The sequence below is a fragment of the Taudactylus pleione genome, unplaced genomic scaffold (assembly GCF_031769625.1).
Source record: "Taudactylus pleione unplaced genomic scaffold, aTauple2 ptg000094l, whole genome shotgun sequence".
Taxonomy (NCBI): domain Eukaryota; kingdom Metazoa; phylum Chordata; class Amphibia; order Anura; family Myobatrachidae; genus Taudactylus; species Taudactylus pleione.
Window position 1 is genome coordinate 938,442 of NW_028284496.1, and position 16,122 is coordinate 954,563.

Consider the following 16,122-nt stretch of genomic DNA (forward strand, 5'->3'; position numbering starts at 1 on the left):
ATTTTTCGGGACACATCAGGTCCCAAACCCCCCCCCCGATAAGTGCAGTCGTCATGCCAACTACGGGGCTAATTGGATAGCCCTGAGCGAGCCCCGGGCGAGCTAATTAGCCACGGTAATTTACAGCGGCTAATTGGATATGACCCTCTGTCTGCGACCTGCCCAGACATTTGGTGTGATCCCGCTTGTTCTCCTGTCCATCTTCTGCCTCGATTGTGGTGTACTGCAATCTGCCATGGTCCTAGTCACTCTCCATATCCTTATTCTAGCTGACACTCAAATAAGTCCCTTCCAAGTAGCTGCGAGAATACACGTATAGTGCTCTACGGGAACAGTGGCTTTCTGCAAGTGAAGACCTCTGTGCGCCTGGTCCTAGTGATTTAGGGGGTCATTCAGACCCACTCGCGAGCGGCAGACCCACTGCGCATGCGCACGACGGAGGGAGCTCCGTCGTGCGCATGCGCGAGACCTGAGAGGGGGCGTGCTGATGTTGATTGACAGCACGCCCCCTTTGGTGGGCGTGCCAGGGGCGTGCCTGCCAGACGGAGGCGTTCCCATGGGAACGGCTACCGTCTGAAGCCAGCCCCACTGACATCACTAGTGATGTCAGTGGGAGTGATTTTGGCTCTGATAGAGCCAAAATCACTCCAGGACTTGTGGTTGAGAAACCCGACCACAGGGTTTCACTCGCAAGTGCGATCTTGACCGTCGCGACCATCTTGTTGCATGCTCGTATATGCTGTGGGTGGTGACCCACAGCTATACGAGCGTCCAGGAGGACGCTCCATATTAATGGAGGAGGGCCCTGTTTCAGAGCGAGCGCTCTGGTCAGAGCGTCCGGCTCTGAATCAGGCCCATAGTCCGCTGTCTAGCAGTTGCCTTAACATTAGTGTTTTCATTTGTCGTGCACAGACCGCACCAGGTACATGTACACTTCCTAATTGCACACCGTGGCACTGTACTGCAGTGAAGTATACTGTCAGCAATACAACAGGACACAAGCAGTGAAAAGGTTCTGCTTGTTACAGCTATTTAAAAAATATTTACGGCGAGCATTACTAATGAAAGACAGCTGTGAGATCTAGAAGAAAAAAAATATGACTCCGTGCTTGGGGATCCCCAATATCTGCTCATCAGCGTCGAATAAAAACAGTTCGTGAGTAGATTCAGTGTCGGAAGTACATGATGTATACTTTTCAAAGTAAAGAAGCATGCACAGAAAAAAATCTTGTATTGTCACACCTATGCATAGAAGGAAGACACCACCATCGTTACCCCCCTAACGTAGACACCACCATCGTTACCCCTCTTCCATTCCGCCTCTCTAGGCATCAGTCTGGATCAATACAAATGAGTGGGAGTCTGTCTTGCCCGCACTTGCGTGCTCCCATTTTTTGGAGCATGCACAGTGCGCAAAAGAAAAACAAGCGTCAGGTCAACTCTGTATAAGCCCCATTATGGTTAGGTCTACTACACCGAAGACCCCTAACAACATAATAATACTCTATTCTACACTGGCATTGACTATCCCTGCACTTTGCGTTACTTGTATTATAATGATACATCTCTTGCAAAATAAAATATAATATGCAGAGGTGCAACTAGAGGTACTAAGGGGCCGTCTGCGCCACCCTGTGGTGAAAAACTGAATTACAAACATGGTGCTTTGACAAGTATGGAGCCCCCTTCAGCTGCACGCCCTGCTACTACAGTAATTATTGCTCTAATAATTTTGTAAGAATTATTTATTACCACTTATTTATATAGCACAGACATATTCCGTTGCGCTTTTACAATCGGAATCAAGGTACTTTAGAAAAGGAAAGATAAGAGCTGCAAGTTTGACTGCACTGCGCCAAGAAAGCTAGGTTGTGCCCATGGCAGAGCCATTACAGTTCATTGGGAGAATTGTGAACACAGGGATGAAATCAGAATCTAGAACACTTTGCAAGCACGGGAAGTCAGAACTACACAGACCACAATGCATTGCAGTTTACGGGCATTCTGGGGGAGAAAGGGCAACAGTGGGCAGCAGAATGACTATTGTGCAAATTATCATAGAAAATAACTATACAGGAAGATTAAAAGGAAGTTACTATAGAGCACTTTCTGAGAAATAAACATTGCATTTAGAAAACAATATAATAGTATAATACACATCAAAATCTTAAAAAAGAGCCTATAGCGTGTATTTAATATATCAATAATTACGGGGGGCCAAGAATTAATACATTGCAAACTAAGAGACTGTAAATATTAAGAGTACAGTCAAGTATTCATGTTAGTTTGATGCGAAGCACAAGGAATAATAGCCCTTGTCAATCTGTCGTCGCACTAATGACAAAATATGTCTGGTAACAGAGAATGTTGTAAAATATGCGCAGGAGCGTTCTTGAGGGAGACGAACCTACATAGGGTGGGGGGAACGCCGAAAAGAGAATACAGTTGTTAGATTCATATCTAAAGTCAGTTTAACGTGATGAACACGGAGGACAGCCTTGCTTTATATTAAAGACTAGAATAAAGCATGTTTTACAGTTTACAGGGTTTTTTTTTTTTCTAAAATAGAGAAAAATCTATTTTAGGCATCCGGCACAGTCAGGTGAAACCTTTGCGTCCGGCGAGGTGGCTCCAGCAGCAAGTGGGTTAAATAGCCTCAGTTAATCTGCCTGGCAGAAACAAGATTTTGCAGCAGGGCGGGGATATGAAACAGATATTCAGCGTCCCAAAGTGACCTCCCGCGAGACGGAAGTTTAACCTCTGCAGTACCAGATCCCCTACTTATGCGGTCTTTTCCTGGCCTTCGGGAGGGTGGAACAAACGCACACATCCGTGTTGCACTGTATGTATGAATATATTCTATTTTTAATTTGCTTCACATTTACTGTCATCGTGTGAAAGTGGTTTTGCATAAAAGAAACTAAAACATGTAAACACAACACGTACAGTATAAAACACAATGAAGCGGACAGACCACGTTGCTCGCACCATGTACCATGACCAAGATGGTAGCCGAACTAATTGTAACCCCTTTTGTGCCAGAGAATGCACATCAAATGTTAAATAGACTGTAGGGACTCTATGGATTGTAGAATCGGGGTGGACCTAGACAACGCAGTAGAGGAGGGGGTCACCCCTGCACAACAGGATGAGGGGTGCTGTCGGCTGCAGATTATCAGTTTGGGATTAGTATAGGCCTCACTTTTGCAGCACTGAGCCCCAGCGACAGCTCCTTCTCTCCAGACATCATTACAGCAAGTGTCGGCCAAACCCGAGAACTGTCTGGTTCCAGATTATTAATACTAGGTTGACCCAAACCCAGTTTTGCGCCATGTATTACAGATTAATACTGTCTGCTCTTAGCATTCTATTCATACAGATTGAGAATTTGCGTCAGATAATAACCGCACAACCCCTCTCGTCTACCCATTAACGATTTAATCCGACCCAGCGTTGTAGCTAAATGCTTTCCTGGTGCAGATGAACACAAAGGCAGAACCTGTCACTCTGTGTATTACTGAACCCCATTATGGCTCAATGGTGTCTAGTTTCCGATTATTATTGCAATATTCAGCATCAATACAGTTCATTGCTGTCTGGTTCTGTCATTTTAGAAGAACATCTGTTTTTGCAGCATCATCGTAATATAGGTCTGTGCTACCTGGTGCAAATTTCAGGCAGTCTTTCCGTCTTTTAAGGGACAATCGATTCCTGCATGCTCAACTTGCGAAATCACATTACTCCCCTCTGTGGTCTGGATATGAAAGACTTAAAAGTTTAATTCACTGAGAACGCCTTGCGACATTGATAATCTGCTGTTCAGTGCAACCCTGCACATCTGAGGTTTACTTTTTAACACTATGGGGTAAATTTACTAAGATGGGAGTTCTATTAGGAAGTGATGTTGCCCATAGCAACCAATCAGAGTCCAGGTATTATCTTCTAGACGGTGCTAGATGAATCAGAAGTGGAATCTGATTGGTTGCTATGGGCAACATCATTTCTTAAATAGAACTCCCATCTTAGTCAATTTACCCCTATGAGTCCAAGCTGGCTTATGTAAAAGGCTAAAGTACTGATGGTCACTTATTTCCAGCCTTGAAGAACTGAACCCCAATATAGAACATCTCGTTCTTAACACATGTTATTAATACAATGGGCTCGATTCAATTGAACGCAAATAAATAGCGCCGGGAGGGAGCTCCCGGAGCTATTTAATTCTGCGCGGTTTGTACCCGTCGGGGAATGCCCGTTCTCCCGCTCCTCGCGTCTTAAACAGGGTGTTTAGTGGCGAGAATGGGCGTTCTCTGACTAAAATTCCCGGCGCGATGCTGTTTCCGCCGCACTAAGGGCAGAAAACAGCATGGCGCCTGTATTTTTGTCGGATTTCTGCTCGTACCCCAGGAGGGATGCGAGAAGAAATCCTTAGTCGGGGTTAACAGCGCGCTTTATTGAATAGCTCTGGGCGCTCCTTCCCGGTGCCATTCGATTCGCGTTGTATTGAATCGAGCCGAATGTTCAGTCAGACCGATGCTTTTGTTAGATTTTTAGCTGCTTTATCACTTCAGTGGTGCAAAGTCATCGTCTCCAGAATTCTGACGTTAGCGAAAAGGTTAAAAGTACGCAATGAACTGTGTGTCGCCTACTCTCTTCTAGGGGAATATGGATTTTAGGGCGCACTATAATGTAGTTTAATTTCATACAACGCTCTATTTCAGGACCCTAGAAAAACGATGCTATAAAAATGTATATAAAGACGTGAGTACATTACCAACTTGTCCAGACGAGAAGATATAAATTATAAGACACCCCAAAACATCTACACATATAAACATTACAAAGGGTTAAGAGGGTGCAATTATAACCATGGGAGGTAACAGAGACCCTTATCATAGAGTTATGCATCAAACCCAAAAAAGTATAGTTTGGCCGGCTAAACACTCGCACGATATCGGCCCGATGTGGCCAAATCGGAACGACAAATCGGGCATATCGTGCAGTGTCACAATAACATCATATCGCATGTGAGCCTGTACATATTAACGAAGGATGGAACAGTGATCGTTCCGACGTTCATTAAGGGGTCTATTTACTAAGCAGTGTTTGGAGAAATCTTTTAAGTGTACCGGTAATCATGCAATGTCCAGGGTGAAGGCAAATCGCCCTAAACATCGGCATGACTGCCGGTCGTTCAGGTGTGTACCCACCCTTTGGAAGAACAGATGGACGGCGGAGGTTGGGTCACAAACAGCTACCCAGCGGGGCACAGAGAATCGGGGAATAAGCACAAGAACAAAGTGTAGACTGATGAGTGAGTGAAGAAAAATGGAAAGACTGAGAACAGAGAGTAATAACGGGGATCCTTGGTGACAGCTGGCACAGTGAGGCACTCTGTGAGGGCAGGAGGTGAGAGGCACTGCGACAGCAAGGACTTAGATGACAAGGGAGGGTTGGAGGAAGGAAGACAGAATGAGTGAAAGTGGGAGGGAGGAATAGGGAGGGGAATACTGGGAGGGATGTGGGAGGAGAGGAAAGAGAAGGCAGACAAGCCAGAAAATAAAAAAAGAGATGGAGAAGGAAGGAGCAGAGGGCAGGAGGGCGGAGGCAGAAGAGAGTGAGACAGGGTGGGAGAGCACAGGGATTTGAAACTAGAGGGAACAGGGGATGAGAGGAAGAAGTGAAAGGACAGAGCAGGAAGACCTTGCAGAGAGAGAGAGACACTTAGTAGTTCTAGGAAGAGGACGCCTGAGGAGGAATAGAGAGAAGCATCTCATTACACACACAGCAGCCAGGAGGTAAGCATTGCATTCCTTCTTTATTTCATGCCAGAGAGGCCTGCAGAGGGAAAACTCCTTCCCTGCAGAGCAACTGAATGACCCTGCAGCATTAACCCCCTGCCTGCTTTCCATGGTCCTGCTGCTTTAACTCTTTCCCTGCTTGGGGGGTCCTGCAAAACATTCCATTCCATGGTGCTGCTGCTGCTTTATCCCCTTCCCCGCTGAAGAGGCGCTGCAGAGCACCCAATGATTCGGCGTATGATTATTAACCTCTCCCGTGCCTTGCAGGCCAGCTCGCAAAGCCCTGCGCGATCCTGCTGCCGCATTAACCCCTTCCATGCTGGAGAGAGACTAGAGGCCCTTTAAAAAAACAGCGCGCGGCTCTTCTGCATGAACCCCTCCGGCCACCCGTGAGACGTGCCCTGTAACCCACTGGCACTGCACGCCTGCTTCTGCGGCGGCGTTAACCCCTTAGGTGCCGTTTTTTGGGGCTCGCTTGTCTTGTGCAGTCTTTAACCCCTCTCCATCCTGCCAGAGAAGCCATGAACAGCATTGCACTGGGCAGGCCCTGCAAAGAATGATTTCAGCCGGCATTATTATTACCTTCTTCCCTGCAAGAAAGTCCCTATAGAGCAGGCCAGGCATGTCACCTGCAGCTTTCTAACCTACAGAGCCACAGTAAAGAATTATTCATTAACACCCACTGACTGCACAAGGAGTCTGCCATTAACCCTTGATAGTCAGAGGCTCTGGAGAGCATGTCACTGGCATGCATTGCATATATCTGCTTTGCTGCAAGAGTTACATCTCTTCCTACCAGTCTGCAGCATTAACCCTGTTCAGCATCCCAACAATGCCAAGCATTAACCCCTGCTTGGGAAGCTAACATAATAATCTGGAAAATCTTATGGAAAATGCTACATAAACTGGTTTCCTCCTATTGGAAGGGCCTGTAAGGATAGTGTGTGAAACCTGGGGCAGTCATCCCTTCCCTCACAGAGATGCCATGAGGAGAATCTGATACACCTGCAGTCTTAACCCCCTAAAGCTGGGGCAGAAACTCCTTTTTTTATTCTCTCTTATGGTGAACAAAAGAGCAAGACGCTGCGCGACATGCACTGCAGCATCATCGTCACTGCGCAAGAGCATCGCTGACCCAATCCCTGCGTAGCTGCTGCTCCTATCCCTGCCAGACAGACAGGCAGACAGTCACATGATCCGGGAGCGCTCAGTGCCATGCAAAGCTATCCATAGGCATTTATAAGAATTACCTCTGATGGAGTGTCTAGCCCAGCACCTGCTGGGATAGCCCCGAGGAGAGGGGGGGTGCAGCCAAACCATCTCTGTGCTTTATTTGCTATTGATTACACGCCCAACTTACTGCATCCTTTATCTTCCTTCTAGACCATCCTAGCTACCACCTTATTTTCTAACAGCAAATCACCTAGCAAGTCACTAACAGTACCCATCCTCCCCTGTGCGCATTATTACAACCCGCCATGTTGGCTGTCTTCCATTCCCTCGCTGGCCCATTACAGGAATCTCTTGGTTGTCTCCTGCTATTCCCTCCCAGGCCCCCAAATACTCTCCATAAGCGATTCCCTTGCAGGCCCCAAATACTCCTCCCCATTTACTATTCTCTCTCCAGGCTCCTGAATACTCCTCCTCATCTGCTATTCCCTTACAGGCCCCCAAACATCTCTCCACCCACTGATATTCCTTTACACCCCCACCACATCGCTCCACACTCCATGCTGACACCATCCAGAAATCAGGTGCTGAACATACATTTCATTCCTTTAGGCTGGGAGGTTACCTCCCTTGAAAGACGGTAATCCTTATATCCCAAATGTCTGCCTGGTATATCACTATGGTCGGCAGCAACGAGCGCACAGATCAATTAATAGGGCCGCTTAACAGGCAGCTATGGAAGTCTTGCAGGGAAGACGGAGCGCCCCCCAGAAATCTCCTTGCTGTGTCCTGTCTTTCTTAGCTGAGCAGACATTAATGGGTAGGAGAGGCCTGTCTGTCTCCCCATGTACATTGCCAGGGACTTGTCTGTCTCTAGAGGTCAACGTCTCTGACAAAAGCATTGAGATGTTGAGTTGATCATAGTGAGAACGGTTATATTAGGTGCTAAGCATTGATTAGACCTTTCCTTTAGATTCCCACTAGCCATACTCAGTAGAACAGGATATTTGTTTCCAAAAAAAAAAAAAATGTCCTAAATTAGAAAACGCCCTTCAGTACATGGCCTGACAGTCTTTCGTTTAAAGCGTCAATACATTTCTACCGCTATTTTTACTGTCACGTAAATAGGGGATTGATGGGGATTGATAAATAGACTACAAGTGGGTTCATGAATATGGAGCTTGGGTCCCGTCTGAAGCGTTATTATAGAGCCAGCCAAACCCAAATATTTTCGTTAAAATCCTTTTCACTTTGCGCAGTTGCAGAATGTCTGCGAGTGAGCAGGTGAATGAAGTCAGCATGTTGGGAGATGAGAGGTTAACAGCATAGAGACTGCAAAGCAGGGTTGGAACATTGGACATTTTTTAGTTTGACATGAATTCGTTTTTTTATGGGATACAGGCAGCCCACAGGTGTTACTACGTTGGCAAGGGCTCTTATATGGGGTCTATTTACTAAGCCTTGGATGGAGATGTACCAGCCAATCAGCTCCTAACTGCTAGGTCACAGGCTGTGTTTGAAAAATGACAGTTAGGAGCTGGTTGGTTGGTACCTTATCACCGTCCACTTTATCGCTAATTCCATGGCTCAGTAAATAGACCCCCATAGAGAGAAGTGTTATATATCTTGGACCAGCAGAAGTGACTTGTTGGTGACCATGCAAAGATCTAAAATCTGGAGCCTCTAGAACACAGCACAAAGCTGCATTAACTAAGCCCTTGCAGGTTAGAATCTGGCACCTCGTGCACTGTATTTAAACAGTAGAGTCTGGACGCTTGGGACTCGCAGCTCTAATGAGGCGTATAGACTTGGACAGGTACCTCTAGGACAAGCCTGACATGTTCACATACTAATGTGCAAACGTCATTGTCGATGGTTAATTGGGCACACTTTTGTGGGCACTGCTGATTTTTATTGCTAGGCTACGGCTTAAAAAAATAATAATAAAAAAAAAAAAACTTAACAGGCATTGACGCCAATTTCAGAGCAGAACTAATTGTCGCTGGGCATTAAATCAGAAATTTTGGGAATTTATTTTCGCACACTATTTTTTTAATTTTTTTTTACAAACATTTTTGCTTTACGGATACACCCAAGAATGCCGGTGTCGCGCAGGCACCAAATATACTAGAATGCCTGTGCGACTTCGCATTGCTACAGATATAATTTTGCGATGACAAATTGGTTAAAACATATCTGTTAAAACACCTATAGTGCTTGGTGTCTCTTCTCCCCTAAGTATGGGATTTGGGGTTAAAAAGGCCAGCAGGAAGAGTTCAGGGAGAGCTGGAGGGAAAGTACACTGCTGTAGCGTATAGCGTACTATTGTGCATGAAGTTTGTATTCTGCTGTAGGACCTGGTTAACCTGCTGATTGCCTGCCAGGCGCTGAACAAAGGAGATTGCCTGCATCTGGCTCTAGCTGTTCTCAGATGCTGTCAACCTAATACACATTGGGGAATTTAGTGAGAAGGACAGATACACATAGAGTATCTCAGTATTTCTATCTGCAAAGTGCATCAAATATGAGCTGATGTCAATGTGCAATGTATGGTGAGTCATGCAATGTATGGGGGGAAATGTACAGCCCTAGACGCTACAACCGCTAGGACTTAAAGAATCTCTATCATGTTGGTATATTCAGCTTGCTGGAAGACAGAGAACAGAGTGCTTAAATAATGCATGAGCAGCTGCAGAAACTAAAAACCAGATTTAACTCTTCCATCCCCTTGTCTTAAGAGCAATATATTGGATTAAGGAATGTGGAACAGACACAGGTCAGGCTGTATACAGCACACAAATGCAGGTTTGTCACCCCGAATGATATTCCCACTAATTAACCTACTTTGATAATGGCCAGTGACTTGGTTCCCGGGCGCAGGCTCCTCCAATCCTGGTTCCCGGGCGCAGGCTCCTCCAATCCTGGTTCCCGGGCGCAGGCTCCTCCAATCCTGGTTCCCGGGCGCAGGCTCCTCCAATCCTGGTTCCCGGGCGCAGGCTCCTCCAATCCTGGTTCCCGGGCGCAGGCTCCTCCAATCCTGGTTCCCGGGCGCAGGCTCCTCCAATCCTGGTTCCCGGGCGCAGGCTCCTCCAATCCTGGTTCCCGGGCGCAGGCTCCTCCAATCCTGGTTCCCGGGCGCAGGCTCCTCCAATCCTGGTTCCCGGGCGCAGGCTCCTCCAATCCTGGTTCCCGGGCGCAGGCTCCTCCAATCCTGGTTCCCGGGCGCAGGCTCCTCCAATCCTGGGTCCCAGTGTAGGCACCAATCCTGGGTCCAGAGCCGTAACTAGACTTTTTGGTACCCTGTGCCAGAAAGAGCATTTTTCAAAGGGACATAATGCACCCAAAAAAGGGCCATGGCCTCATGGGGAAGGGCCAGGGAAGGGATAGGAGAGGCCGGGAGATGTTGGGGATGAAATAAGAGGAAGCTACAAGCAAGAATGACAATAAACAGAAATTTGACAGGCCCAAACAGCGCCCCCTAACCTGTGGTGCCCTGTGCGATGGCACCGGCCGCACTACCCTACGGCCCTGCCTGGGTCCCATTGCAGGCTCCAATCCTGGGTCCCGGGAAAGTCACCACACACTTCCTTTTAGGTTGTGTAAATGTAAAATGGTTCCCAACTCCTGTAAATTTGGGTTCAACAGAAATCTGAATAATGGGGAAACAAGTATCGTGTATTAAAGTCTTGGATGGGAAAAAAAGGAGACTGTACAGTAAAAAGCCAGGACATAATGGAGCCTTTAATAATGTGCAATATGCGGTAAAGAAAAAAACCCTACACAATATTGGGGAAGTGGTGATGACATCTTCCGTGTCTAACGAGAATAAAACCGTCTACAAACGATGTGTTGTCCCTGCGTAGGGAATTTATCTTATACATAGTAAGTGTCAGCCCTGAGAGGAGAAGAACAGAATTCTGTATTTACAGTACACATAGCGCTTCAAGGTTTAATAAGGCAACTTTCTGTAAATACAGTACAGGGTCTTAGAACATCAACGTCGTCCATTGCAACAAATGTGATGTACAATGGCATACTGCAGTCCGAATAGGAATCATATATAGGTATATACAGTGATATAAGTGGGCCAGTATATGGGAAAACATTGCTCCCGAACTGCATATAAAGATGCATACATTTTCTACGCCTATTTGTGTAACCCTGGTTTGCTCGTCATCATCTGTGCCCACTTGCACCTGCCCTATACCAGGTACAGATTATATACGTCTGTATTACACTTAATAATAACTCTGCACAGCCCGCTATGCCATGGATGCACCTTCACGCCCCATTACGGGCTAGTTACCCCCCTTGCTCTGTAAGTGCAGAGGCAATATAAATAAGTATGGAACAGCATAGACCGTACTTGCACATGCGCGGTGCGATCACATGCAATATGTGCTCCGCAAGCAGGCGTGCGTTCAGCTCTGCTTCAGCATCAGTTTCTACAGTTACACTTTCTCTGTCATCACAGAGGGGCATTTATTCAGTGTATGTAACATTCTGGGTAACGGGCTTCCAGACAATAGATTCCATCCCATGTAAGCACAGGCGGGCACCTGGAAGTGTCTTTATGTTGGTTGAGTAGTGATCAGCAATCGCCAGACATTATAAAACGCACCTGGGTAAAAGGATCGGCTCATCCACATTAGAACCTGTGTATTGTAAGGAATAGTGTTCCCATTACTGTATTATAAAAAGAATATTCTAGGGTATGTTTACTAAAGTGCGGGTTTTTAAGAAGTGGATATGTTGCCCATAGCAACCAATCAGATTCTTCGTATCATTTACCCACCACCTTCTAGAAGATAATAGCTAGGTAAGAGCTGGGCACTCCCCCATAAGTGATAAATTGGGGATGTCACAAGGCCAGGCCCCCTTCCCGCTCGTCGAGGTCCTTTTCTGTAGCGCGAATGCCTAAGGCACGCTCAGGGAAGCCCGCAACTCAGTACCATGACCTGCCCCTGGTCTGGCATGAACACTACTTCTAAGAAACCAATAAACCTATTTTGAATGATTTAGCTTTAGAATTCTGCTCACTTCGATGAGATGCATAATATGCCACAAAGCAGTGTCCCCAATTCATACTGTTCCACACATCAGTGTCCCTAGTTCATAATATGCCACACATCAGTGTCCCTAGTTCATAATATGCCACACAGTAGTGTCCCCAGTTCATGATATGCCACACAGCAGTGTCCCCAATTCATGATATGCCACACAGCAGTGTCCCCAATTCATGATATGCCACACAGCAGTGTCCCCAATTCACACTATGCCACACAGCAGTGTTCCCAATTCATACTATGCCACACAGCAGTGTCCCCAGTTCATAATATGCCACACATCAGTGTCCCCAGTTGATAATATGCCATAGCAGCAGTGTCCCGAATTCATACTATGCCATAGCACCAGTGTCCCGAATCATGATATGCCACACAGCAGTGTCCCCAATTCATATGCCACACAGCAGTATCCCCAATTCATAATATGCCACACAGCCCCCTTAGTTATACCCCTTTATGTCAGCCTCAGAATCCCATTATGACCCTCTGTGTGCCTAAGTCCTCAGAATTCCCTCATGTCCTTATATACCACCTTTGAACTTCCCTTATGTGCTTATATACTAGCGCAGAGCCCCCATGTCCCTATATACCAGCTCAGAGCCCCCTCATGTCCTTATATACCAGCGCCGAGCTCCCATGTCCATATATACCAGCGCAGAGCCCCCACATGTGCTTATATACCAGCTCAGAGCCCCCTCATGTCCATATATACCAGCTCAGTGCCCCCTCATGTCCTTATATACCAGCTCAGTGCCCCCTCATGTCCTTATATACCAGCGCCGAGCCCCCATGTCCATATATACCAGCGCAGAGCCCCCACATGTGCTTATATACCAGCTCAGTGCCCCCTCATGTCCTTATATACCAGCTCAGAGCCCCCTCATGACCTTATATACCAGCTCAGAGCCCCCTCATGTCCTTATATACCAGCTCAGAGCCCCCTCATGTCCTTATATACCAGCGCAGAGCCCCCACATGTGCTTATATACCAGCTCAGAGCCCCCTCATGTCCTTATATACCAGCGCAGAGCCCCCACATGTGCTTATATACCAGCTCAGAGCCCCCTCATGTTACTTGCCTCACTGAAAAAGTCCTCATCTCAGCCGCCTCTGTTTCCGCTTGGCTTTTATTGCTGCGTCTCCGGCCGCCCCACACCACTCCAGTGACCAATCATTTCTCGATGGCCTTGCGTATCTGCTGCGTTCGCTTTAGCTATCGCAGTGGGCGGTTCACATACACGCGGTGCATGCGCAGAACTCAAACATCGAACGGGTGCGTGCGTCCGCAGACTTGCCATCCAACCTGAATCAGCTCCACTGTGTGCTACCTAAAAAAAAATATCTTCAGCAGTGAAAATATCACCAATCAAACGCCGGTATTGGAAATAATAAGTCAGGCCCGAAGCACTGTCTGCGGATAACGTCTTCATGTCAGGAACACAACATTTTTACTGATTACGGTATTTATTATTTTTTTTAATTTTTTTTTACTGACTGTCCCTGGATTTACTGACCGTTGGCAACCATCACCCGTAATTATAGCTGTCTCTCCAGCAGACGATCCGTGAAAAGACCCAGTAGATACTGGAAGTTAAGGAGTTAAGAGCAATGCTCTTGAGGCTGAAGAGAAAGCAGCAAGTGACAGTGGAGGCAGCGCTTATGTGACAGAGTTATACAAGGACAGGCCCGCAGCTCAGCCCCCACTCCTCTGTCTCACTGCAGCTCTACTTTCACCTCCTCCTCCTCCTCCTGCTCTATCTACTGCAGCTTTGTTCCCCTTTCCTTCTCCTGTACCTGCACCCCCCCCTCCTGCCTTTTTGACCCTCATCTCCCTCCAATTCTAGCCCACTGCTCCCATTTCTAGTCATGTGCTCTCCAATCTCTTCCCCCCCCCACACGCTCCAGCTATATTTAGCTGCTCTCTCTGTCCTAGAAAGATCCTGTCTGGCTATTCCTAGCTGGGCCAAAGATCCTCTGCGAGCTTTGTTCTGCTCTCCCATCCCGGGAATTCCGTTTGAACGACCCCCTATTCTTGCAGCAAATTATTCTGCCTTAAACGGCGCACGGCAGCTCGTAAGCTCTCAGCGCGCCAGCCCGTTCTCTGCAGAGCACTGTGCCTTTAACCTCTGCAAACACAGCCCTGGGCTTCCTGCAAAGCTGCCTGTTGTTAAACCTCCCTGCTGTATATTATTCTAAAGTAAAGCAATAGCAAATAATGCCATGCCTATCTCTGCGGTGTACTGCTCCCACGATCCAAGCAGCGCGCTGTCATGGCGACCTCACACAGCTCCCCAATCTCAGCCTCCCGAAGATAGTGCATGGGAGAGTCTCTGCGGCGCGTACGATGTATAGCAATGGCGGCCCTGCCCAACCTTGTTCTCCACTTTCCTTATTGTCCAAGTCACTGACCGTGGACATACTGTATGTCCCTGCAGAATGTCATTACCGCTTTTTGTGCTGCAAAATATATTCTGTATACTATTACTTGCAGAGCGTTTCGCAGAGTATTGGATCCCAAATGAAATACTTCCCACCAAAACTTTACGTCGGTTTTCAAAAAACAAAAGTTAGAACCCCCCCCCCCCAACACACACAATTTATTTGTTAATAATTTAATACATGATTTGTATTTTATTTTTAAATGCAGTTGCATGGATTATTTTTATTCCCCTTTGTATTCCCCAGTTTTTCTAGGTATTCTAGGTGTGTGCCAAGTAGCCTAGAGGCGTGTGGAGCTATGCCAGCCAGCACTGGTAGGAAGATGCCAGGTTGGATATTGGGCAGATAGTCAGCCCGCAGGCCCTTGTTCGTAATTCCGTATAACAATTATCTAGGATATCCAGTATTGGTCATGCCAAAATATATCTATGTTGGGTGTGCAAAAGCTCTGGCAATCATTCTTTTGCCTAGCCGTTTAGCTAAGTGGGCATCCCCTATTTGAGACAAGCAAGCTCCCTGTACCAACAATAACCTCTATTCCTTCTAATGTTTAGGACAGATAATTGTATAGTGCGTACGTGCGATATCGGATGCTTCCTCGCAAGGAAAATTTGTGAGTTAACTCATCTTAAGTGAGCATTGTATAATGTGTAACCAGCTTAATGCTGCCAATTCACTAGACGATTTTGACAGGCGATTGCACGATGACGACGTTATCGTCCAATCGCTTGCAGATCGTCCGCAAATCGGGCACTTTAAAGTCGGAAACGACCAGCGATGCGCGCGCCCGCTGGACGTTTCCGACATCTATCATTGGGCAAACATGCTGGTCAACCTGACGACAACGTCAGGTTCAGCATGTTGCCAGATGATTGATGAGCCTGCACTGAACGTCTGCTCGTTCAGTGTAGGCTTATTACAGACTAGAAACGACTGCACGATTACAATGCCGTAATCGTGCTGTCATTTCTATAGTCTGCTAGTAGATGGGCAGCATAAGAGTTATCCTGATTTTTTGCTGTGCTGAATTTAGGCGCTCTCCCTAATGCTGCCCGTCCACTAGAAGACAGGCAAAAGTCTGCACGATTATGACATTGTAATCAGTCTGCGATGAGCCTGCGCTGAATGAGCAGTCGTTCAGTGTAGGCACAATCAATCGTCTGCAAACATGCTCAACCTGATGTTATCGTTATCGTCAAGTTGACCAGCATGTTTGCCCGATGATTGATGTCAAAACGACCACATTGCTGGTCGTTTTAGACCTTTTTGCAAACGATTTATGAACGATTGAACGATAACGATACCGTTCAATCGCTCAACTTAATCGTCTAGTGGATGGGCAGCATAAGGGGTCTATGTGCTAAGCCTCGGAGAGCGATAAAGTGGACGGACCTAAGGTACCAACCAATCAGCTCCTAACTGTCATTTTTCAAACACAGCCCGTAAAGTGACAGTTAGGAACTGATTGGTTGGTACCAAATCTCCGTCCACTTTATCCCTCTCCAAGGCCTTAGTATATAGACCCCTAACTCTCTATACACAGTGCCCTGGCACAGTCTGTTCTTCTGTAGGGGCTCTGCCAGCCACTTCCTCTTTTTTTGCTGTATATAAATATCCACTTGGTCTGTTTCTCTGTATCTCTCCCGGTC